Source organism: Ictidomys tridecemlineatus, chromosome 15 (assembly GCF_052094955.1).
Source record: "Ictidomys tridecemlineatus isolate mIctTri1 chromosome 15, mIctTri1.hap1, whole genome shotgun sequence".
NCBI classification, from domain to species: Eukaryota; Metazoa; Chordata; class Mammalia; order Rodentia; family Sciuridae; genus Ictidomys; species Ictidomys tridecemlineatus.
Genome location: NC_135491.1, coordinates 24769675 through 24795764, shown reverse-complemented (window position 1 = coordinate 24795764; position 26090 = coordinate 24769675). Strand labels below are relative to the sequence as shown.

Below are 26090 nucleotides of genomic sequence, written 5' to 3'. Positions count from 1 at the left end.
TTAATAAAAGCATCTAGCATGTCCAATTAGCAGTTTTCAGAATTGAATTATAAACAACAATAATGGAATTCTTTCTCTGAATTGAAATAACTTCATTGTTTAACATTTTTCCCCAAGTAGAAGAGTAGGGATTGGGGGTATTGCTTAGTGCTCAGTGGTAGAGGGCTTGCCTAGCAAGTCAGAGACCCTGGGTTTTGTCCACTACATTGCACACACACAATGTGTGTTGTCTATTTTTAAAAAAACATAGATAACATAAAAGGAAATTAAAAAATCATAGTAATATCACCAACTAAAGATAATCACTATTGGGCTTCGATCATAGCTCAATGGTAGAGTGCTTGCCTGGCATGTGTGAGGCACTGGTTCGATTCTTAGCATCACATAAGAATAAAATAAAGCTCCATCAACAACTAAAAAGTAAAAATAAAAATAAGATAATAATTATTATCTTTTTGGTGTACCTCTTCTCAGGCTCATATCTTTGCATATATTATATATGTATGTATATTTCTCAATAAAAATTGTAGCATTCTAAATACATTTGTTTAAAATCTTTTTTTTCTACTTATTGACAAAGTGTAATGTATAAATATATGAAGTACAGAACTTTTTTTTTTCAGAACTTTCTCTTAAAAGCTTGGAATTTGCTGGGCACAGTGGCACATGCCTGTAATCCCAGTGACTCAGGAGGCTGAAACAGGAACATTGCAAGTTTGAGGCCAGCCTCAGCCATTTAGCAAGGTCCTTAGCAACTCATTGAGACTTTGTCTCAAAATAAAAGAAAAAAAGGGCTGAGGATGTGGCTCAATGATAGAGTGCCCTATAGTATAGAAAGAAAAAAAAAACAACCAAAACAAAACAAAAATAAACCCTTGAAATTTAATGATCAATTGTTCATTCAGGACCTATTGAACACCTGTTATGTGCTAGGCACTGTTTTGGGAGCCAAAGTTGCCCCAACAAAGCCATTTAATAAAGATAGGGCAGAATGGTTCAACTTTGACTGAGAGATGATATAAGAGATCAGTGTGTTGTGTTGTTTTGACTTGTCAACAATTATATTTATTAATAGCTCATAGGAACCTAATGTGTTTAATGGGCATTTAGGCAAATATTTATTATTATATAAAAGTACAACAGTGAGGAGGGTAAAACAAATATATTTGCCTGTACATCACTGTACTTGTCTGATTATTTCCTTATAATGGGTTTCTCAACTTGGGCACTATTGACATTTCGGGCTGAGTAATTCCTCCTTGTAGAGTGCTGCCTAGTGCATGGTAGAATACATAGCAACCAAAAATAGAATATATGTGACGACCAACAATATCTCCAGATATTGTCAAACGTTGCATTCAGTTGAGAACCATTGCCTTAGAAAAAATTGAAATAAGTAGAATTTCTGGATCCAAGGGGATGCATGCCTTTAAGATTTTGCTTATGTGTTCCAGATTAAAGGCTGTGGAAATTACATCTCTAGTGTTGATGAAGGTGTGGATATCTATACTTGTTGAAGTATAATTTTTAAAATAAAATCAAGGGGAAGTTCACATAGCATCACGACTTGAAATTGTACAATTCAGAGGAATCTAGTGAATTCACAATGTTGTGCAACCACCAGTTCTATCTAGTTTTCTTACTGCCAGATAAACACCTATACTCATTAAGTAATCACTTCTTGTTTCTCCTTCCACCAGGGATTTGCTTATACATAATATATGCCTGCTGTGTCTGATTTTTTTCACTTAGCACAATGTTTCTGAGGTTCTTCCAAGTTGTATAGGTATCAGGTCTGTATTTCTTTCCATGTGTATGTATGTACCACAATTAATCCACTTATCTATTCATCCATTGATGGACATTGGGATTATTTCCATCTTGGCTATTATGAATCACACTGCTAAATAGAGTAAAATTTTAAAGTTTTCTACCTTTCAGATGAACAAAGATTTAACAAGATATTTTAAATCTCTTTGATTGTTTTAAGACTCATTATTTGTACTGAGGCCAATAAATATGTTTGAGGATAGTAATATTCATTAATACAGACAAAAACATTTTGGTGTTTGTTATCAAACAGTGCATCTGGTGGGGCTGGAGTTTTAGCTCAGTTGTAGTGATAGAGCGCTTGCCTAGCATGTGCTGGGTCTGAAATAAAGGTTCATCAACAACTAAAAACACTTAAAAAAAAAACCCCAGTGCATCTGGGAATATGTGCTGGGTACTTTGTGTCTGGTCCACTATTAAGTGAGGTGGATGGTGGGATTTTCAAAAGAAGCACAGAGCTGTTTCTTTCTTTATCCTACTCATTACCCCTTCCCTGGAGGCATTTCTCCCCTAGAAATGCCTGGGTGACAAGAATTCCAAGTTTGATTTCTTATTAAGCTATTGTTTATGTATCTTTGGATTTTAAACCTCTCTCCTGAGGCAAACAATCGTCCCTTGAGTTATCTCAGTGGTTGAAATTCACAAAATTCCTCAAAGTTGTTCTGCAAAGTAGCCTGAAGCTATTACATTTGCAGAATTCTGGGCAGCCTTATTTCCAGTGTTCACTTTCTTTGCCTCAGTGGAATTTATAAACTGCTTCCCAAAGATTTATTTTAATTTTGGGGGGGGTGGGGTGGGTGGGTGGGCATACCAGGGATTGAACTCAGGGCACTCAACCACTGAGCCACATCCCCAGCCCTATTTTATATTTTATTTATAGACAGGGTCTCACTGAATTGCTTAATGCCTTGCTTTTGCTGAGACTGGTTTTGAATTCACATTCTCCTGCCTCACCTCCTGAGCCACTGAGATTACAGGTGTATGCCACCGTACCTTGCCAGATTTATTTTAATTCTTAAAAAAGAATTTCAGTTTTCCCCCCTTTTTTTTTTTGCGCAGGGGGGTGGGGGGTGGTGCGCCTTAGAGTTAAATGTTGCATTCAGGTTTTTGCTAGTTTAGGATCATATACTTCAGAAGACAGATGAGAGAATAAGATACTAGATACTTAGAGAGAGAATAAGATACTACATTTAAGACATTAACACCTGTATTAGTTTTTTAGGGCTGCCATCCAAAGTGCCACAGATCCGGTGGTTAAACAACAGAAATTTATTTTCTAATAATTCTAGAGGTTGAACGTCCAAGATCAAGATGTTGGCAGGGTTGCTTCTTCTAAGTCCTCTTTCACTAACTTGTAGACTTCTCTGTGCTTGTCTGTGTCCAAATCTCCTATTCTTATAAGGAAGGGCTCTAGTCATATTGGATTAGGGTCCAGCTGTATGACCTGATTCTACCTTAATAACCTCTTTATTAAAAGCCCTGCCTTCAAATACATTCATATGCTGAGGTACTTGAGAACTTCAACATATGAATTTTGCGTGTGTGAAGACACAATTCAGCCCAAAAGATACAATTCTTCCCAAGAAGAAGTAGAAACTATCTATTTCAAGGTATTGCTAAACTGGGCATGCTTTATTTAGTAGACAGCTTGTGATTTTATATATATATATATATATATATATATATATATATATATATATATATATATAAATGTTGCATTTGAACACAATACCTTTATTTTTAAAATTTATTTTTATGTGGTGCTGAGAATCTAACCAGGGCCTTACATGTGCTAGGTGAGCGCTCTACTGCTGAGCCACAACCCCAGTCCTTGTGATTACTATATTGTTTATATTTAAGATGATTAGCAAATGAATCTGTCAAGTAGATTAACAACCTCCTACCATATGTATTATGTATTTATTTTCTTTGTATTGAGATACAACTCATATCATAAAATTCTCTCTGAGCATATGATCCCGTGATTTTTAGTACATTCACAAAGTTGTTCAAAATCTAGCACTGTCTAATCCAAGAACATGTTCATTACCCCTCAAATAAACCCTGTACCCCGTGAGGGGTCACTCTCTCTATCCCTCCTGTGTGTGTCTATGGATTCGCCTGTTATGGAAATTGCATGTGAATGGAATCATTCATTATGTGGTCTTTTGTGTCATAATATTTTCAAAGTTTATTCATGTTGTAGCATGTGTCCATGTGTCATTTCTTCCAATAGCTGAATATTACATTATACACATGTACCATGTCTTGTGTATCTATCCATCTGTTGGTGGACATTAGGATTGCTTCTATTTTTTGACTGTTATGCATAATGCTGCTATGTACAAGTTTTTGTGTGGACATGTTTGCAGTTCTCCTGGATATACATCTAGGAGTGGAACTGCTGGCATCATAAGGGAATTCTGTTTAGCTTTTGAGGAACTGCCAAACTATTTTCCAAAGTGGTTGCACCATTCTACACCAACAACATATGAAGATTTGAATTTCTCCACATCCCTGCCAACCAACACCTTTTGTTGACCATCTTTTAAATTATAGTTATCCTAATGAATCTACCTTTATTTTTAGTTTGGCAAAATTTTATTCATGGATAATATGGAGGCAAGCACCTCAAGGTTCTAGTTGTTTTATCTTGTTTCCCTGGAGTATTTCACTTATTGCCTGTGTATTCCATCTCCCGTTCTACCCTTGTGAATTCTGAGCTTGCTGCACACAGTTCAGATCCTGCCCTTGAGGCTATCAAGCGTTCCTTGCAGGGTCACCTGTGTTAACATGGGCTCTGATGTGTTAAAGCTTCTGCCATGTACACCTTTCTGGTGTTTTTGCCCTATCCCATGCAGCATTAAGTGAGGCATTAAATGAAGTTTTTTGACTCTTTTTTTATTGCATTTTTCCCCCTGAATCAATAAGGAATTTAGCCCCTTCTACTTCCTCTTCTCTCTCCAATTATATGGTTTAACATTGATTTTTTTCTACCTTCCAGGCATATAAAGTATCTGTAGATTTCTTTTTAATGACAAATCAATCCAATACCTTAATATTACAGAGTTGGGAGAACAGTTTAAAGTTTCATTCTGTTTGCTCCTCCAATCTTTCTGTTTAAGCAGCTTGAGTCATCCATGATTGATGGAGGACATTAGTGAGAGAAGTTAGCACCATTTTGATTGATTTTGTTTACTTTGAAAATAGTTTTCTCACTTGTCAAATGGATTAATTATGAGATACAAATTGTTTCTGGGTGGAGAGGATGGTAGGGTAAGCCAAGGTTCAGGGTCCCCTTCTGAGCTAAGGATGGCTATGTGGCTTAAGGCCCCTTCCCTAGCTGTGCCCCCCAGGTGGGGCCTGATGTCCTGCCCTGTGGTGTGAGCTGCATATGTGGGTCCCTTGCTCCTAGTGTGTATTATCAGGAGGAGACAGGGTAGGAAAGTATAGGTATTTTTGTAATTTTTTGGTAGTGCAACTATTACAATTATATCACCTCAAGTTCTTTATGTACACTATTTCCTCAGAGCTCTACGAATTTCTCCTTTGTAGCATTTGAATATCAAAAACAGATGCTCCTTGACTTAGGATGGGAGTTCCATCCTTTCTAATGATGGCCATCATAAGTCAAAAATGCATTTAATACATCTAATTTAACCAAACATTGTAACTTAGCCCCACCCACCTTAAACATGCACAGAACACTTATGTTAGCCCACAGGTGGACAAAATCATCTGACAGTCCTCATGGGCAAGACTGAAACTTCTGAAAGAACTGGAAAGGAAAGAGAATCACAGAAAGCCCCCCTCCCATACCCCCACCTCAGGCAGGGGAACTATTGTGTTTCACAGATGCTGCTGTGCATGGTGGTGCCATTGGTAGAGGGAATGAGGGAAGCAATGGTGTTCATGTTGGCTGAGTGAGAAAAGCAGGTCCTGAGTCACAGGGGTGCCTGGGAGGTGCCTTATTTTATAATAAAGTGTTAAATAGCTCATGTGGCTGCCACACGGCCACTGCTCAGCATCTCAAGAGAATACTGAATATCACTAGTTCCAGAAATAAATCAAAACTTGAGGTATGATTTCTGCTGACTGCATATTGCTTTTGTACCAGTTGTTAAAGTCGAAACATTGTAAGTTGAAGTATTAAAAGTTGGAACCATCTGTGTTGTAATAAACATTTGATATTACCCCCTCTAGATGGTAAGTTCCAAGAAGGCATGCATTATTCCCCTCCTCTCCTTTTTCCTTTTTCCAACAAGTGTTCCCATGGAGTTTACTTGGACAGATCTCTGGGTCCTGGAACCTAGAAGAAGGTGTTGGGCCTCTTAGTGGTGAAGCGTGGCGTGTGCAGCACCTGATGGGGCAGAGGGAACTTGATTTTGGAGTCATGGAACTGCTTGACTGCTGGCCGGTGGTACTTGCTGGCTGTGATCTCCTCCACCTTCATGATCTGGATGGAGTGGGCCCAGGTGGGTGTTTGCGTGCCCATGTCTTGGTAACACTGGGTGATAGTTTGTACAGTGATCAGGTTGCGGTATTACTGGTCCATGTTGTGGGTGTTGCTGTGGGAATCATAGTGCTGTCAGATGCTGGGGTTCTTTGCCCACAGCGAGTACCTCTCACACACCTGCCCGCGGTGAACAATTTCCCCCAAACCTTCTTCATCTTCTTTAGCTGAGACACAAAATACCAGAAGTGGGACTTAATGACAACATGATTGGGTGTAAAGATTTGCATCTGGTAGAGAGGTGGGGTGTGACATTTGGGAGTGGGCAGGCAGCACCTGCTACCTTGTACTCTCTAAGTGTGACTAAGGCCTTCATGGCCTCTCTCCCGGCTGGCTGACACCCACAAAAGGGTGAATTGTTCCTTTCTTGATCATAACTAAATTCTTACTGCCTAGCTCTGTCCCTATTACTAGTGGATGCTCAATAAATATTTGTGGAAGGAAGAAATAAATATCAGAAAAGTAAAACGGAGTGCCTGATGGGGCATCTAATGTAACAGAGAAGAAGGGTGGTGGATGGAGTAATTTCTGAAGAAATAAAGGCCGAACAAGAATCATCTGGGTGAAGAGTTGCAGGGAGGGATCCAGCAAGAGAGGAAACTTAGAGAATAGTGAATGAAATAACTATGGTCTAAATTAGGTATTTGGGACCTAAGAAGCTGGAGCTCTAGGGTCCAGATGCTTGTTGGGCCTATCTTTTTATTTGTTAATCTTTGGGATCATTTTCTGCAGGATAAGAAATCAGGCTCTACCTTAACCTATGAGTTCCTGAGACAAAAGAGGATTCAGGAATTTGGCTGCTAGAGAGAGTGTACAAACCAAAGTCAGGGGGCAGGTTGACAGTTCCAAAAGCTGGGATCTAGGTATTCATTTCAGGGGCCACCTCTACAGTGAGCCAGACTGCTGAGGGTGTCCCAGGTAAGCCTAGGCATGGAAAGCCCTGTTTTTGTCTCACCTAAAATCCCTCCTCTGTAATTCCAGGGCTTGCTCTTTCTCAAACAGAAATGAGGCAAGGTTGCTTTATGGCTGATGCAGCTCTGGGGTTGATGTCTGCACAGTCCTGCAGGCTTCCTTGTCTCAGACTTGCTTTTTGGTGGTCTCTGAATACAACAAGCAGGCTTTCCTTCCTGGTGGAAGAGGCCCCCAAGGCCAACCCGGCTCCTCCTGGTGTTTTGAGGACTGCTGGCTGTCACCTCCTGTTGCCATCTTCAACACTTGGCTTCACATTCGCTTGTCCTCTGTGCCTTTCCCAATTTGTCATTATTATTTTAGTGATAATAGAGAGGCCACTGGGAATGGAGGCAGCCGGCACCAGCTTTTACAGTTGATTAAATGCCTAAAGAACTAAAGAGAGATGTGTGCTGGCTGGCCCTCTGCTTACCTGTAGCTTGTAATGCGTTATCTTACCTTCAGTTTCCTCTTGTGCCTCTTGGCAGCCAGAATCCATCTTGTTTGCATCACAGTGATTTTTCTCTAATTAGGGAGCCTGGCTTAACATTTAACAGTGTAAATATTTTGAAGACAAACTTTTGAAAGTATATAATTTCTTGGGCTTGTATTGGGCTCCTTATATTGGCTAGCCCTTCTTGTTTTTGAAGAAAGAATTTTTTTTGTTAGTTTTGATTTAGTTTCTAAGAGATGGGGGTCTTGTTATTGTTGCCCAGCCTGGCTATGATACCCTGAGCTCAAGTGGTCCTCCTTCTTCAGCCTCCCAAGTAGCTGGGATCATAGGCATGTGCCACTATCATATCCGGTGAGATATGGGGAAGGAAGAAAGAGGAAGTGCTCTGGTTAAGATTTGGCAAATTTTAGTTATCTCACATGAGAGATAATAACCTGCATTTAAATTGGCCTCTGAAAAATCACTGCTCTGACAGAGATGGGATTTACACCCAGCCTCTCACATGGGCACATGGGAGAGGACTCTCACTGTCGAATGTTCACATCTTGCTCTATAAAGGGAGCTGATTTTCTGGGTTCTTCCTAACTTACTACAAGGTGGGTTCCTTGTGTGGTCTGCTTGCATGTGAGGTTGATTGTCCTGTGACAGAAATGTGATTCCCTGAAATATAGCTGGTTTCTTTCTTTCTTTCTTTCTTTCTTTTTTTTTTTGTAACCTCTTCTCACTCATTCAAAATTTGGTCATGCTTCCCTAGAGCATCTGAATAATTTGAAGTTTGACTGTAGTTGCCATAATTCATAATTTTATAGCAATTTAGAAAGAGAGCAATTCCGAGGGCGTACCTTCCTCCGTCATATGGAATGATCCAGATGACAAAGCCGAGGATGTGATGCGTTTTAATTGTGGTGTGAAACAGGCGCTTGGTCTCTGGGGAGGCGGAGGCACAGCCAGGCAGATTGCAACCGTTAATGTGGGCCAAAGGGACAACGGGGCATTTGTTTCCCAACAATCGGAATGAGAATGAGACCATTTAGTAACATTAGCATGCAGGCAGCACCGAGAACTTTCTAAACAGCTTTTTGATGTTCAGGGATGAGAGAAAAGTCCTCATGGGCAAGACTGAAACTTCTGAAAGAATTGGAGATGAAAGAGAATCACAGAAAGCGCCCCCCACCCCACGCCCCCCCCACTTCAGGAAGGGGAACTCTTGTTTTACACTGATGCTGCTGAGCTTGGTGGTGTGTTGGTGGAGGGAATGCTGAAAACAGGGGAAGACCCCGTGTTCACATTGGCTGAGTGAGACAAGCATGTCCTGAGTCACAAGTGTGGCCTGGGAGGTACAGAGACAGCAGAAAAAAAATGAACAAGCAGCTGTAAGGAAGGACAGGAGGCATCTGGATGCCAGGGAAGACATGGCCGTGTGGCTCCCCAGGGGTCTGGACCAATAAGGTAGGCTGGAGTGGCTTCAGAGCCACCAGCACAGTGGAGAACAGATGGCAGTGCAGAGGAGAGGACCTCAGGATTCCATAGCACATGCAGCATTATGGACGCCGATGGCTCAGAGCTCAATACAAACTGTCGAAGGTTCATCTCTTGGGATCAGTCCCTGGATATAGAGATGAGAAACTAAAGGCTTTGCTCTCAAGGAGCTCAGAGGCCGGGAAAAGGATACAAACAATGCAAGATCACAGCTTAAATAAAGATACATTTGCTGATAATAATAAACTGTATAGAGATGTAAGGTTTAACCCACTGGGACAAAGCCCTGTCCCCTTCTCTGTGGTCAGGGACAGTGGTCATGTTTATCCTGAAAAAAGCTTAGAAACATCCTTCAAGGACTCCACAATGCACTCACTTGGATCGCCTTTTCATTTGGAGCTGATTCATCTCCTCCATGGTTGTACTTGATTTCTAAGATTTAATTTAATTTGGTAAAATTTTTTATTTTCTGGTTTTGTTTTATTTAGGATGGAGGAGTTCAAATCCTTTTTGTCTATCTTTAACAGTGTACCCTAACTAGTGAATCCTTAATTGGTGACTCCAAATCTATTATGTTTTAGGGATTCCTTTTTTTTATTCTTTTTTTAAATTGGTTGTTCAAAACATTACAAAGCCCTTGACATATCATATTTCATACATTTGATTCAAGTGGGTTATGAACTCCCATTTTTACCCTGTATACAGATTGCAGAATCACATCGGTTACACATCCACTTTTTTACATATTGCCATTGTATGTTGTATTCTGCTACCTTTCCTATCCTCTACTATCCCCCCTCCCCTCCCTTCCCCTCTTCTCTCTCTACCCCATCTACTGTAATTCATTTCTCTCCCTTGTTTTTTCCCCTTTCCCCTCACTTCCTCTTATATGTAATTTTGTATAACAATGAGGGTCTCCTTCCATTTCCATTCAATTTCCCTTCTTTCTCCCTTTCCCTCCCACCTCTCGTCCCTGTATAATGTTAATCTTTTTCTCATGCTCTTTCTCCCTGCTCTGTTCTTAGTTGCTCTCCTTATATCAAAGAAGACATTTGGCATTTGTTTTTTAGGGATTGGCTAGCTTCACTTAGCATAATCTGCTCTAGTGCCATCCATTTCCCTGCAAATGCCATGATTTTGTCATTTTTTAGTGCAGAGTAATACTCCATTGTGTATAAATGCCACATTTTTCTTATCCTTTCATCTATTGAAGGGCATCTAGGTTGGTTCCACAGTCTAGCTATTGTGAATTGTGCTGCTATGAACATCGATGTAGCAGTATCCCTATAGTACACTCTTTTAGATCTTCAGGGAATAGTCCGAGAAAGGCAATAGCTGGGTCAAATGGTGGTTCCATTCCCAGCTTTCCCAGGAATCTCCATACTGCTTTTCAAATTGGCCGTACCAATTTGCAGTCCCACCAGCAATGTACAAGTGTACCCTTTTCCCCACATCCTTGCCAGCACTTGTTGTTGTTTGACTTCATAATGGCTGCCAATCTTACTGGAGTGAGATGGTGTCTTAGGGTGGTTTTGATTTGCATTTCTCTGACTGCTAGAGATGGTGAGCATTTTTTCATGTACTTGTTGATTGATTGTATGTCCTCCTCTGAGAAGTGTCTGTTCAGGTCCTTGGCCCATTTGTTGATTGGGTTATTTTTTTTCTTATTGTTTAATTTTTTTGAGTTCTTTGTATACTCTGGATATTAGGGCTCTATCTGAAGTGTGAGGAATAAAGATTTGTTCCCAGGATGTAGGCTCCCTATTTACCTCTCTTATTGTTTCTCTTGCCGAGAAAAAACTTTTTAGTTTGAGTAAGTCCCATTTGTTGATTCTTGTTATTAACTCTTGTGCTATGGGCGTCCTATTAAGGAATTTGGAGCTCGACCCCACAATATGTAGATCGGAGCCAACTTTTTCTTCTATCAGACGGAGAGTCTCTGATTTGATATCAAGCTCTTTGATCCATTTTGAGTTAACTTTTGTGCATGGCGAGAGAAAGGAATTCAGTTTCATTTTGTTGCATATGGATTTCCAGTTTTCCCAGCACCATTTGTTGAAGATGTTATCCTTCCATTGCATGCTTTTAGCCCCTTTATCGAATATAAGATAGTTGTAATTTTGTGGATTGGTCTCTGTGTCCTCTATTCTGTACCATTGGTCCACCTGCCTGTTTTGGTACCAGTACTGTGCTGTTTTTGTTACTATTGCTCTGTAGTACAGTTTGAAATCTGGTATTGCTATACCTCCTGATTCACACTTCCCACTTAGAATTGCTTTTGCTATTCTGGGTCTTTTATTTTTCCATATGAATTTCATGATTGCTTTATCTATTTCTACAAGAAATGCTTTTGGGATTTTGATTGGCATTGCATTGAACTTATAGAGAACTTTTGGTAATATCGCCATTTTGATGATGTTAGTTCTGCCTATCTATGAACAGGGTATATTTTTCCATCTTCTAAGATCTTCTATTTCTCTCTTTAGGGTTCTGTAGTTTTCATTGTATAAATATTTCACCTCTTTTGTTAGGTTGATTCCCAAGTATTTTATTTTATTTTTTTGAGGATATTGTGAATGGGATGGTTTTCCTCATTTCCATTTCAGAAGATTTGTTGCTGATATACAGGAATGCCTTTGATTTATGTGTGTTGATTTTATATCCTGCCACTTTGATGAATTCATTTATTAGCTCTAGTAGTTTCTTTGAAGACCCTTTTGGGTCTTTTAGGTATAGGATCATATCATCTGCAAATAGTGATAATTTAAGTTCTTCTTTTCCTATCTTAATGCCTTTAATTTCTATTGTCTGCTTAATTGCTCTGGCCAGTATTTCGAGAACTATATTGAATAGAAGTGGTGATAGAGGGCATCCCTGTCTTGTTCCAGATTTTAGAGGGAATGCCTTCAGTTTTTCTCCATTTAGAATGATACTAGCCTGAGGCTTAGCATAGATAGCTTTTACAATGTTGAGGTAAGTTCCTGTTATCCCTAGTTGTTTTCTAGTGTTTTGAACATAAAGGGATGCTGTACTTTGCCGAATGCTTTTTCTGCATCTATCGAGATGATCATATGGTTCTTATCTTTAAGTCTATTGATGTGGTGAATAACGTTTATTGATTTCCGTATATTGAACCAGCCTTGAATCCCAGGGATGAATCCTACTTGATCATGGTGCACAATCTTTTTGATATGTTTTTGTATCCGATTTGTCAGAATTTTATTGAGGATTTTTGCATCTAAATTCATTAGGGATATTGGTCTGTAGTTTTCTTTCTTTGTGGTGTCTTTATCTGGTTTGGGAATCAGGGTGATATTGGCCTCATAGAATGAATTTGGAAGTTCTCCCTCTTTTTCTATCTCCTGAAATGGATTGTAGAGTATTGGTATTAGTTCTTCTTTAAAGTTCTTGTAAAACTCTGCTGTATATCCGTCCGGTCCTGGGCTTTTCTTGGTTGGTAGTCTTTTGATGGCTTCTTCTATTTCCTCACTTGATATTGGTCTGTTTAGGTTGTTTATATCATCCTGAATCAATTTGGGTAGCTCATATGTCTTAAGGAATTTATCGATGCCTTCACTATCTTCTATTTTATTAGAGTATAGGGTTTCAAAATAATTTCTAATTATCTTCTGTATTTCTGAATTGTCTGTTGTGATGTTGCCTTTTTCATCCCATAAGCTAGTAATTTGGGTTCTCTCTCTTCTTCTCTTTGTTAGTGTGGCTAGTGCTCTATCAATCTTATTTATTTTTTCAAAGAAACAACTTTTAGTTTTGTCAATTTTTTCAATTGTTTCTTTTGTTTCAATTTTATTGATTTCAGCTCTGATTTTAATTATTTCTTGCCTTCTACTGTATTTGCTGCTGATTTGTTCTTCTTTTTCTAAGGCTTCGAGGTGTAGTGTGAGGTCATTTATTTGTTGGCTTTTCCTTCTTTTAAGGAATGAACTCCATGAAATAAATTTTCCTCTTAGTACTGCTTTCATAGTGTCCCAGAGATTTCGATATGTTGTGTCTGAGTTTTCATTTACCTCTAAGAATTTTTAAATTTCCTCTTTGATGTCTTCTGTAACCCTATGTTCATTCAGTAGCATATTGTTTAATCTCCATGTGATGTAGGATGTTTTCTTTCTCATTTTATTATTTATTTCCAATTTCATTCCATTATGATCAGATAAAATGCATGGTAGTATCTCTAAGGATTCCTTTAAGATATTACCTGACCCATAAAATTGTGTGTATATGTGCATTTTGGGGGAAGAAACTGAAACTTTGATTAAAGCTTTGGAGAATATGTGGAATGGAGGAGGGACCTTCAAAAATTTGTAAGCCAAGGAAGAGGGAAGGACACAGGAAATGTGGAGGAAAATAATGAGTTTTGTAAAGCTTGTTTTTCTGTTCAGAATTACATTGGTGGCAGATGTGAAAAAGGCTTGGAGCAGAAACAGTCTCAGGACTCCCACAGGCAGAGGAAGGAGTGGAGGAGCTAGATGTCCTTCCAACGTGGGAGTGGAGTGAGATGGGGGAAAGGCATCTCTATGCCAAGGCCAGAGAGTGGTGTAGAGCAGAGGAGCTGCCCTTATGACTGCCCTTGCCTCCCTCATGGTCTGTGGACATCTGCTGTCTGATGGGTCCCGATTGTGTTGGCGAGGATGTGGGGAAAAAGGTACACTCATACATTGCTGGTGGAACTGTAAATCGGTGCAGCCAATATGGAAAGCAGTATGGAGATTCCTTGGAAAACTGGGAATGGAACCACCATTTGACCCAGCTATCCCTCTCCTCGGTCTATACCCAAAAGACTTAAAGACAGCATACTACAGGGACACAGCCACATCAATGTTTATAGCAGCACAATTCACAATAGCTAGACTGTGGAACCAACCTAGATGCCCTTCAGTAGAGGAACGAATAAAAAAAATGTGGCATAATATACACAATGGAATTTTACTCACAATAAAAGAGAATAAAATCATGGCATTTGCAGGTAAATGGACAGCGTTGGAGAAGATAATGCTAAGTGAAGTTAGCCAATCCCCAAAAGACAAATGGCAAAGGTTTTCTCTGATATAAGGTGACTGACTCATAGAGGGGTAGGGAGGGGGGAGCATGGGAGGAATAGATGAACTCTAGATAGGGCAGAGGAGAGGGAAGGGAAGGGAGGGGGCAGGGGATTAGCAATGATGGTGGAATGTGATGGACATCATTATCCAAAGTACATGTCTGAAGACATGAAAAAAAAAAAAAAGATATATTTCCTCCTTGTAGGATGGTGCAAAGTGCCCCATTAATGATGTTGGACAGCTGTCACCTGCCTTTTACTTTTGCAAACCTTTTACAGTAAGGCTTTTTTCAGCTAACGTCCATTTCTAGGGATTTATTTTACACAAATAATTAAGGACATAAGAAAAGAAAGGCTACACTTTTCAGATGCTGCACACGTCACCAAATTAACTGGGTAATTTTTTTTTTTTTCAGTAATGGGAATTGAATCCAGGACCTCACACTTGCTACACAAGCACTAGATCACTGAGCTATGTTACACAGCCCTTTTAAAATTTTAAGACAGATTCTTTACTAAGTTGCCCAGGCTGACTTCAAACTTGTGATCCTCATGCCTCAGCCTCCTGGCTGGAATTACAGTCATGTGCCACCATGCCCAGATTGGACAACTTTTTGACAATCTTTCTTCCCCTCGCAGATGTTGTGGGAATGTGGCTGAACACCTCAGGAAAACATGCCTGGAATCTTAACTTCCAGGAAACTGAACATTCTTGAAGAGATTACAACCTTCTTCTTCAATTGACACAAGAGAACTAAAAACAAAACAGTAGGAAGAAAAACAACTGGAAATCGAATGTTTAACCAAATCATGATTTCCTTTTGTTTGCTCGTGATGAAGATCTGCTTTAATCAAGTGTTAAAATCTTTACTAGAGGAAGGCAGGTTTTAATTAGATGTTGGCAATGGTGTCAAGGTGTAAAATTAGCCTTTCTGATATTGAAAATGCTGTTACCAGAGGAGGATGGGCTCGTTAAGCCTAGCAAGTGAGGCAGACCTCCGATCTATGCATGTCAAGGGCTTCCTCAGACTCTGATCAACCAAACCAAGACAACCATCTGCCCTTCTGTCTCTGCCACTGTATATCAGGCTTCTGTCTTCTTAGTGCTTCCCAATCAGCAGAAATTCTACTCTCATACACAGAAGAGATGTATTCAGGTTAGATAAATGTTCTAGCCCCAGTCACTAGAATGTTACCTGATAGAGTCATAAAATTGTTGAAGGAGTGAATAAAAACTCATTCATTCCAACATACTTTTGGTCTTTGTTGACTTTCTTTTCTATGCTCTGGCTTGACTCAGGTATGGAATATGCTGGAAATGCTAACATAGAGCAGTGTACCTGTCCTTTCCCTTAACAGATGGGAAAACAAATCTGACAAAGACATGTCCAAGATCATGGACATTTTCCTTTCTTTTTAAAAGTTTTTGTGTCAGGGCTCTGTCCTTTGTGTGCAACTTTTTGAGTGTGTTCTTTTTCTAATGTTTTCTCAACCTCAGAATCTCAGAAAATCTGTGCAGGTGTGGGCAGCATGGTGGGGAGGGTGAAGAATGAAGCTGCAAGTGAGGTTTCGGACCCATCCGCAGGATAGCATTGGGAGAAGGGGAGTAGTGTCGTGATGAGATCTTATCTCAGAGCAGGAAAAATTCCAAGTACTGGGTGCTTTTATCTGTAAGGATATTCTTTAGGAGTTGGCAAGTTTTTATGCTATGAGAGTTGTCGCACCCTATTCTCATGAACAGGAAGCTTCAAAGGGGTGGAGGAGAGACCTGAGAAACAACTGGGCTTGTTTTTATCAGGTGACTCAGACTCTCATTGGAACTGGATTCATCCTGTTGAGTCAAACTCCAGAGAGAGTGTTAATTGCACCAAAGGTGTGTGGAATCAGCTGGTAAAGCCGAAATGGAGAGGAGATGATGAAAGAGGTGGGAATAGCTTAACACCATCATGGAGAATTGCATATTGATCATATGGAGGGAAACAGAGTTTTAATAAGGATAAATAATTACCCAGCAAGTCAAGTGTCTGGCTTTCCCAAAGATTCAAGACAGACTGAGACCAGAACGCAGAACAGCTGGCAAACATTTTAATCAAGGGAAAGGCAGCCACTCTGTCCTGCAAAGAGGGAGCTCTTTAATCGAGTAAGAAATGATTTGGCCACTGCCATGAAAAGTGACTTCAGAAACCTAGCCATGCATGAAGAGGTTAGTGCCGTTGAGGAGTGAGTCAGAAGACTGGGAATGTTTCTGGAACAGATGCTACCCAAACCAACAGATACAATATGACAAAACTAGCAGGGGCCTGGGTGGATCTGTGGGCTGGAAGAGGCTAGGTCTGTGCTGCAGAAGGCAGGCACATGTCCCTGTGGGGGAGGGTCAATCCTAGGAGAGCCCTCCTTGGGCTGTAAGCTTCCAGTACCTGACTTCCTGTACTGAGTGTTGGATCAGCAAGTGCACATGTAGGTGCATTAATACAGAGGCTTGTCTGTCCTGATGGAGGGTTCTTTGAGCACTGAGTTGTGCTGGTAACTTCCTTCCTTGGCCAATGAATACAAGTGATTTGTTAAGGCAGTGGGAATTATCATAATCTTATTTCTTATTTGTATTTTCTTCCCCTTCTGGGATTATAACAGGAATGCAGCTCAATCAAGGTATAGCAGCAGAAGGGATCAGAGATGGTGTTGTGCAGCCCTGGAGGAATTTCTGGTAGAAGGAGAAATGGCAGGCTGATTCCATCTGGGCCTTTCCCTGGCCCCAGAAATGCTACCACCAAAGTTTGTCCATTTCCTTCAGGATCCTCCCAGTTCTGATGATCCCTTAACCATCCCTCCTTTCTAAGTGCATTAGTTCATTCATTCATCCAGTGTGCATTTTGCTAGTAGGTGATTTTCATGTACTCACTGTCCATCTCTCCATACTCCGAGTATTGCAGGAAAGCTATTTCTAAATGGGGGCTCTGAGCCCAGCATTGGGATCACCCTTTAAATAAAGTGTTACTCCACACTCCAAATTTATTTCTTCCCTCACAAGTTCAGGGTTACTTGGATGAATACATTTTTATTTAAAACATCTATCTTTTCCAGAAAGCTTACTAAATATGTCATTAAAAAACTGATCATTGAAATTTACTTATTTTCCTCGGGCCCTGAATGTAAGATTTGAATGCCAAAATGAACTCAGATTTCTTTTTAGAGGTCACTAGGAACATGAAGACTGTTCACTTGGCACCCATGTTGCAGTGGTCAGAAACAACGTCTCTGCTTGAGGGCTGGTGGTGTTATTACATCATCATATACATACAAAACTCCCTGGTTATTGTTACTACATAGCTGTGTCTCAGGAAGACGGATGGAATATCTGAATGAGGAAAAAATTAAAGTGGCCCAATCCTGAACCAAGCTCAGGGCCTTCCTGGTGGTGGTGGTGAGTGATACCTCCACTGACCATGACCCTGAGTCCAGAATCATCCAGTTATGACCCCTCTCAATCTCCACCTGAAAAATATAGGGTTTTGACCCTGTCTGTGGTTGCCTCTGTGCTGATGTTGTGATGACTGATGTGAGTGGCTGTGACTCAGGAATCAGCCATTCACAGGGGACCGCAGGTGCACGAGCAGGTGACTGCAGAAATAAAAAGTAAGCCTATCACTCAACTTGGAGAAGGAAATACTGAGCTCCTGAACATCTTTGGAATGACCCTCAACCCAAATCAGGCCAGGCTTTTTCTGTGGGAAGCTGACCTGTACTATCTTGCTTTCCTCTTTCTTCTGGAAGTAACATGCAGTGTGGTATTGGTGTGTGTGTGTGTGTGTGTGTGTGTGTGTGTGTGTGTGTGTTGTGTGGTGTCTTGTTACTTCATTCTGAGAGCAATGCAATATAAACACACATTTCCTCTGAGACACAGTTTTATTTTATATGAAATAAAAGCTCTTTCTCCTTATAAAATGCAATTACACATAAATAGTTCATGTCATCTGCTCTTGAAATTTTAGCAGCAGGACTTAATGCTACCGTTACCATGGTAACAGGCAAAGATGGTGATTTTGAATTTTAGTGTATTATTCTGTGGTGGGCAAGTTCTTCTCTGTGAATATGTGTGAAGAATCATGCTGCACATAGGGGATAGTTTCTCTTTTTTTATAGAACACAGTGTCAGAAAAGTCAGGAGGTGAGACTGTCATCTTTATTCAGTTGAATACATTGAAAAATCAATCCCAGTACAGATATTTTCCATTTCCTGGTCATATCCTTTCTTTCCTGCAGGTATTAAAGAATAATTGAAATGCACATGACAAGTAATAACTGATTTGTTTCTACAATGGGAGGATCAGGTTTCTCTGGTCTGCTGAAAAACCAGCCTACTTTTTGATGAAGAACCCCTAAAAGCCTTAGAAATTGGCACTTTCAGGTACTTATGGAAGTGGAGATAAGACTTGATAAAGCAGAAGAATCTACCTTCTCAGTGAGGATTAACTAGAGGCTGTCTAGCCTGGGGACACTGGACAGCAGAGATGGTAGAGGTGCAGTACTAAAAAAGGGGTCATGTCAACATTTCTATAGTGAGTAGCTTCCAGTTTTTTCCCCATTCAGCTTGTAGAATGCTGAACTGCATGAGCAGGAGTTTAGAGAAATCATCTTTAGGTCTCTCTTCTTTTGCAGTTTTCTCAGAGATACTGAAATTGAGGGTTCTTTAATGGGATTCTCCATTAAAGACCACTTTGATAGGTTTCACTGTGGACTGAGCTTCCAATTAGTGTGTTAGCATCTGTACCCAAATAGAGCAAACAGCTCAGGATCACCAGACAGCCAAGGAAAGCCTCTAATATGACAGAGGTTCATATAGGCAAAAATGTCCTCTGATTGTCTTTACTATTATACGGCAAATATTTTCATATCTGTCTTCCAGCAATTCTGTAAGAATTTGTGTTCATGGTCTCCCAATTTTTAATTTTCAAACATCCTTTCTTATTCTCTGAATTTTTTTATAACTTCCTCTTTTTTGTTTATTTATGAAATTTTATTACACAGGGGACAAAGGGAAGATCCTAGAAGTATCCAGGAAGAAAAAGAAGTATATCTGTTATAGTATAAAAAAAGAAGTATATCTGTTATGAAAAAGAAGTATATCTGGGGCTGGGGATGTGGCTCAAGTGGTAGTGCGCTCGCCTGGCATGCGTGCGGCCCGGGTTCGATCCTCAGCACCACATACCAACAAAGATTTTGTGTCCGCTGAAAACTGAGAAAATAAATATTAAAACTCTCTCTCTCTCTCTCTCTCTCTCTCTCTCTCTCTCTCTCTCTCTCTTAAAAAAAAGAAGTATATCTGCTCATGTATAAGACAATGCAAGAAGGCTTAGAGGTGAAATGATTGGGTTATAAGAGCCCTGATAGGGATTAACTTAGTGATAACTGAACGTAGGTAGGGTGTGGCTATAGGTACTGGGTCATATAGGGAGTTTGGGGTATATATTTTGTATCTGACAGGTGTAATATCTTTTCTGCTTCCTGGTATGATGTCATGAGCTGCTTCCCTCCACCACACACTTCTGCCCTGATATCCTGCCTCACCTTGAGTCCCAAGAAATGGAGCTGGCTGTCTGTGAACTGAGACCTTTGAAAGCGTGAGCCCCCAAATAAACTTCCTCCTCTTGTCAGGGTAGATCTTTTAGTCATAGTAGTGAAAAAAGCTGACTGAAACAATGTCATATACAAAAGAGGAGAAAATAGAATGATTTAGAACTTTTCAACAGCAATACTGGTAGTTGGAACCCAGGCATGGATCAATGCCTTCAAAAACTGGAAGGACAATGCTTCCCAACCTAGAATTCTATCTCCTGCTAAGATCTTACGAAAGCATAAGGGCTGTTTATTAATATCCTTAGACATTTAACTCTCATGTACTCTTGTCACAAAGTTCTTGAGATATGTGCCCCACTAAAATGAGTGTTTAAAGTCAAGAGGGAGAGAGGAAAACATAGGATGTAGGAAACAGAGCATCTAACTCAGGAGAATTGTTGAGAATTCCCAGGTAGAGGATAAAAAGAGACCTCTGTATGCAGCTGTAAGGGCAACTGATCTGAACTGGGGAAAGTCAGAAGATTATGGGGGAAGGTCCATACTGGAAAGATAGCAGGCAGGAAAGTATGAGAGAATGACGACAGGGAAGATTTGAAGGAGGAATATTCCAGCTATGGAAGAAGATTGTTAATACCTAGAACTAAATGTTCCTTTTGGAAATTTCAGAGATATCAAAGTAATACTAAATGAATCACAAAAAGAGAGTTGAAAGTGCTTGCCTCTGGGAATCAGGGGTGAATTGGATAGAGAGAGGTAGAAGCCTGCTATTTTTATATCAAGACTTACAAAATTATTTGACTCTTAAACTAAGAGTATGCATATATTTTTGATCAAAGCCAGCTTAGCTATCATGCCTGGACTCCTCAGCACTTCCCACCTGAGAGTTGAGCATTGCTTGTGAGTGTGCCGTCCTCTGGCTGGCATGTTCTATGCACAGAGCTGCTCATTGTTGTAAGTGCTGCTGACAGGCACCCCTGTCTTCTTGCCCACTGTGTCTCATTTCCAAAGCAGTTTCTTCCTTGTTGAATTAAACATGGTTTCTGCTGTCTCATTTTGATATTGAACATGGTTTTGAACATTTCCCTGGGTCTGGAGCTGTGTGGCTCTTGACAGGAGCTGTTAGAAATGCTTATAGAGTTGCGGGGGAAGGGGCATGGAATGTGCACAGAGAGGCAGGTGCTTGTGGGGAGCGGATCCTGGCTGGACATTTTGGGTTGCAGCTTTGACATTCAAGGATCTGGTCCAAGCCTCTCCAAGTGGAGATGTAGAGCTGCTTTTTTTTTGCTTCTGTGTCAATGGGGAAAGAGATGCTCTGCAGACACCATACTCCCTGACAGGAACTTGTCTCTACTTTTCTCAAAGCTTGACGGAATACCACCCACCAGGAAACTTGGGATCCCCTGTTGAGGAGAATTTCTTCCTTTGTTGTACTCTACACATTCCTATCTTGGCCTCTTTGAATATGTGTCTTTCAGAGTTGTGTGGCCTTTATGGGTCCATGCTTTGATCCCCAAACCATCCCAGTGACTTAAAACAACTGCAATGAGTCTAGATCATGAGTCCAGGGATCACCTGGGTGGTTCTGCTGTTCTGAGCGAGGCTCAGCTTATCTCAGCTGGGCTCACTTAGGTGTCCGTAAGCCTCTGGGGAGCGAATGTCTGGAAGTTGGCTGGCTATCAGTGTGGTTGCGCCATGTGGCCTCTCATCTTCTAGCAGGTGACTTAGGTTTTTTTACATAGCAGTATCCGTGGCCCAAGAGACAAGAAACCCTTAATGTCCCTGGAGGCCTACACCCGAACCTGGCATAATGTCATGTCTGCCACTTGAATCTGCCAGCTCAGATTTAAGAAGTAGGGAGATAGACCCCACCTCTTGATGGGAGTTGCTGCAAAATAACATTTGCAAGGACATAAAGGCATGGAGGGATGAAGAATTGTGGCCAATTTTGCAATTGAAAGCAGGGTAATAGTAAAAAAGACCCTTTTGAACACTTAGTTCCAAGTGTGTGGTAAATGCTTTTCATGTATTGACCTCATTATAACTCAGTTTTCTCCTCTTTAAAATGGGGATAATAACAGTATTTCCTTAATTTAATTAAAAAAGCCCCAAATAGCTAAAGCAATTTTGAGCAAAAAGAACAAAGCTGGAAGCAGCTCATTCTCTGATTTCAAAATGTATCATAAAGCTATTGTAATCACTATAGCATGGTAGTGGCATAAAAACAGATGCATCAACCAAAGAAACAGGACAGAAAGCCAAGAAATAAACCCAAGTACTTATGTTCAATTGAGTTTTCCACAAAGTGCTAAGAACACACAGTGGGGCCAGTCTTTTCCATAAATGGTGCCGGGAAAACTTGATATCCACATGCAGAAGAATGAAGTTGGACCCTAATCCCACATTATATGCAATTAACTCAAAAAGGATAAAGAACTTGAGACCTGAAACTGTAAAACTACTAGAAGAAAAAAACATGAGTATGTCTGGGCTTTTCTTGAAGAGGACTCCAAAAAGATGGTTGGCAAAAGAAAAATAGACAAATAGTGTTGTATCAAGCTAAAAAGCTTCTGAACCACAAGGAAACAACAGAGTAAAGAGATAACCCATGGACTGAGAGAAAATATTTGTTAAGGGGCTAAGAAAATACATAAGGAACTCAAATTTCATAGCAAGAAAACTCAATCAAAAAAGGGGCAAAGGACACAACTGGACACTTCTCAAAAGAAGAGATCCAAATGGCCAACAGACACATGAAAATATGCTCTTCAACTCTAATCGTCAGGGAAATGCAATCTAAAACCACAAGGAGATATCGCCTCACACCTGTTAGAATGGCTACAATAAAAAAAAAAAGATGAGGGCTGGGGATGTGGCTCAAGCGGTAGCGCGCTCGCCTGGCATGCGTGCGGCCCAGGTTCGATCCTCAGCACCACATACAAACAAAGATGTTGTGTCTGCCAAAAACTAAAAAAATAAATATTAAAAAATTCTCTCTCTCTTTAAAAAAATGATGAATGATAACATGCCTTAGTGAGGGTATACAGAAAAGAGAACACTGTGAGTAGGAGAGTAAATTAGTGCAGTCATTTGGAAAATAATATGGAGATATCTCAAAAAAGTAAAAATAAAATTATTACATGAACCAGCAATTCTATGCTAAGTATTTCAATTCCATTAGATATATACTTATTACCCAAAGATACCTGCATTCCCATGTTCATTTCAGCATTCTTCATAGTTGCCAAGATATAGACTCAACCTAAAATACCCATCACTGGATGAACGGATAATGAAAATATGACACAATGAAATGTTAAATATCGATTTCAGTGATTTTGAAATATACAATATGTTATTATTAATTGTGATCACCATGAAGTGTGATAGATCACAAAAAAACGTATTCCTCCAGTCTAACTGAAAATGTGTGCCCTTTGATCAACATCTTCCCTTTCCCCATCTTGCTCTCCAGCCCAGCCTTCAAAAACAAGGAAATCCTGTTATTTGTGGACAACATGGATGGAACAGGAGGACACTATGCTGAGTGAAATAAGCTAGGTATAGAAAGAGAAATACTATTTGATCACACTTGTATGAGGAGTCTAAAATAGTCAATGTCTTTGAGACACAGAGTAGCTATATGGAGGAAAGGGAAAGTGATGGGGGAAAAGTTTCATTTAGCCTGGAGAAATAATTTTTGGTGATATATTGCAGTGTAGGGTGACCATGGTTATAATAATATGTAGTAACTTTAAAAATTTCTAAAATCAATTTTTAATGTTCTCATCACAGAAAATGATAAACTGGTGAGTGATGAATATGTTTAAATAGTTTGAATCTTTGTATAATTTATACATAGGTCAAAAACCCTCATGTTGTACTCCATAAATATAAACAATTATTATTTGGAAATTAAAAATAAATTTAAAGAATTTATATATCCCCAGGGCCATGTGGCTGGTAAGTGGTGGAGGCTCTAGGATTTGATGCAGTGCAGTGAGTTTTAAAAAATTCTTTCCTGCCATTCACAGAGGGATTTGCCCAGGATCTGGCACAGAGAAGGTCCTTCTAAACACGTTTATAATTGAATGAATGTAAATGTGCCATAAATGGAACAGCATACCTGAGAACTCACACAATATCTTCATACCCCACATTTTTTGCTATTTAACTAACAACATCAAAAAGCAATTTATCATTGAGAATCTCTAGCAAAGACAAAATGGCTCAGAGAAGCAGAGGGGCAGTGCAGATTTCTTTACCCTGAGGCAGAAGAAATGGGCCCTCAGGTCCCCTCAGCCCAATGTTTTATGCACTTCAGTGAATCTAACAACCTCCTTATAAAGCCTTCCTGAGTGACTAGAGTCCAAACTGCTATCTCCTTTCAAGGTTTCACATAGTTAATTACCTCAGATGTCTTGAGCCTTATATCCCCAAATAGCTGAAGGTAATGTTAGGCCAAGATTAGAACATGATGCTTTGTGCTCCACATCCTTAGCATATTACATTAAATACAATATTTTCTTACATATGCTCATATACCCACACACTCATTACTTGAATTTTAATTAGTCAATTCAACATTTATTCATCTATCCATTCATCCAATTATTCATGTAATCTATTCATAAATTCACATACCCCAAATCTACCATTTCTTTTATCCAAATGAAACTCCATATAGTCCTACCTACATTATTTGTGTGCTCATTTATGATTGTCATCAATTTATCATCTTGAATTCATCAATCTATTTATCAATTTATCTTTCTTTTAAAATATATGTCTAACCTTTCCAACATCCATCCTTCTTTTCCTCCATTTTATTTAGTAGCCCATCACCATGTCCATCTACTTAGCCATCCATCCATCCATCCGTACATCCTTCCATCCATCCATCTATACATGCACTTGACCTTTTGTGTCCTTTTTCTCTTCATCGGTTTCTCTCAAACCAATCTCCCCTGCCTCTATCCACTTTCTTATTTATCCCTACAGTCAAACATTTATCTATTGTCCTTCTTTCCATCTACCATCCATTCTTTTTTCTTCCATTTTTTTTCATCCCTTCTTTCTTCCATCTATTTATCTATCCAGGTGTCTACCTGTTTCCCTATTCATATTTCCTTTCATCATTGTTATTCCTTTCCTTCATCTATCTATTTAGTCTTTCATCCATACACCCCACCCATCTGTCTCAATGATATTGGGCTGCCAAAACGTAACCATGGATTGGGGGATTAAACACTGATGCTTATTTCTTACAGTTTTAGAGTCTGGAAAGTTTAAGATTGGTGCCAGCATGGTTGGGTTCTGATGAGAGCCCTCTTCCTGGTTTCTCCACATATCTCATCTTATAAGGGCAGAGCCCTCATGACATAATTATTTTTCAAAGGCCACTCTCCCTGTTAGCATTCCTCGGACATTAGTGTTTTGACATGGATTTTGGAGCATGCTGTCCATAACACCACCCATTCATTCATCCTTGCCATTATATTTATGGGGTCTCAATGATAAAATTTTTATTCCAGACTTGTTTGAATAAAGATTTCTTTATGAAAATTTAATAGGGCTAGATAGGATGCACATTTTGGGGAAAAGGATTCAAAGGAGGAGAAAATATTTTCTGAACTCTGGGCATGTGTGTGTGTGCACGCACATGTGTGAACATGAAATTTAGTTCTAGGTTATGATCAACTCAATGTGCAAAATATTAGATGTGACCATATATTCCCCTGTTAACTAGGTAATTATGACCCAGTAAGGCAAGTACTTTGATTACATGTTTTTCCTATTAGACTTTAATCTCCATGAGCACAAGGACTATGCCTTGTCTAGTTTGCAGAGCATCTGGTATTACTAAATAATGAATGTTTATTGAACAAAGAATGCAGAATTTGTGAACATTTTCAGCCTCTAGGAAAAGTATTAGGGATGTTTTAGCAAAGTTCAATGTGGGAAGGAAAAGCCTCCTTGGCCAGAATGCTATAGCACAGTGCAAATTCCATTATGGGAGAGTGAGTCATGGCTATATTATGGTCTTCATGGTTATATTTTGTAACCATATTGGTATAAATAATGTGTTATTTTCTTGCAACTACAAATTGATGCTTATTCTGATTTAAAAAAAAAAAACATTTTTGTGTGCCCCTAAAAGGCCCTAGGCACTATGCCCACTGTACCTAATAGATATCTGGTTTCTGGAGTGGCCTGGACCATGACACCACAGGTTA

General features: G+C 39.7%; 1 pseudogene; it reads right to left on the bottom strand.

Moving 5' to 3' along the window:
• Nucleotides 1-6139: 6139 nt before the first annotated feature.
• On the bottom strand, nt 6140-6659 carry LOC144371058 (large ribosomal subunit protein eL20 pseudogene; annotated as a pseudogene).
• Nucleotides 6660-26090: the final 19431 nt, after the last annotated feature.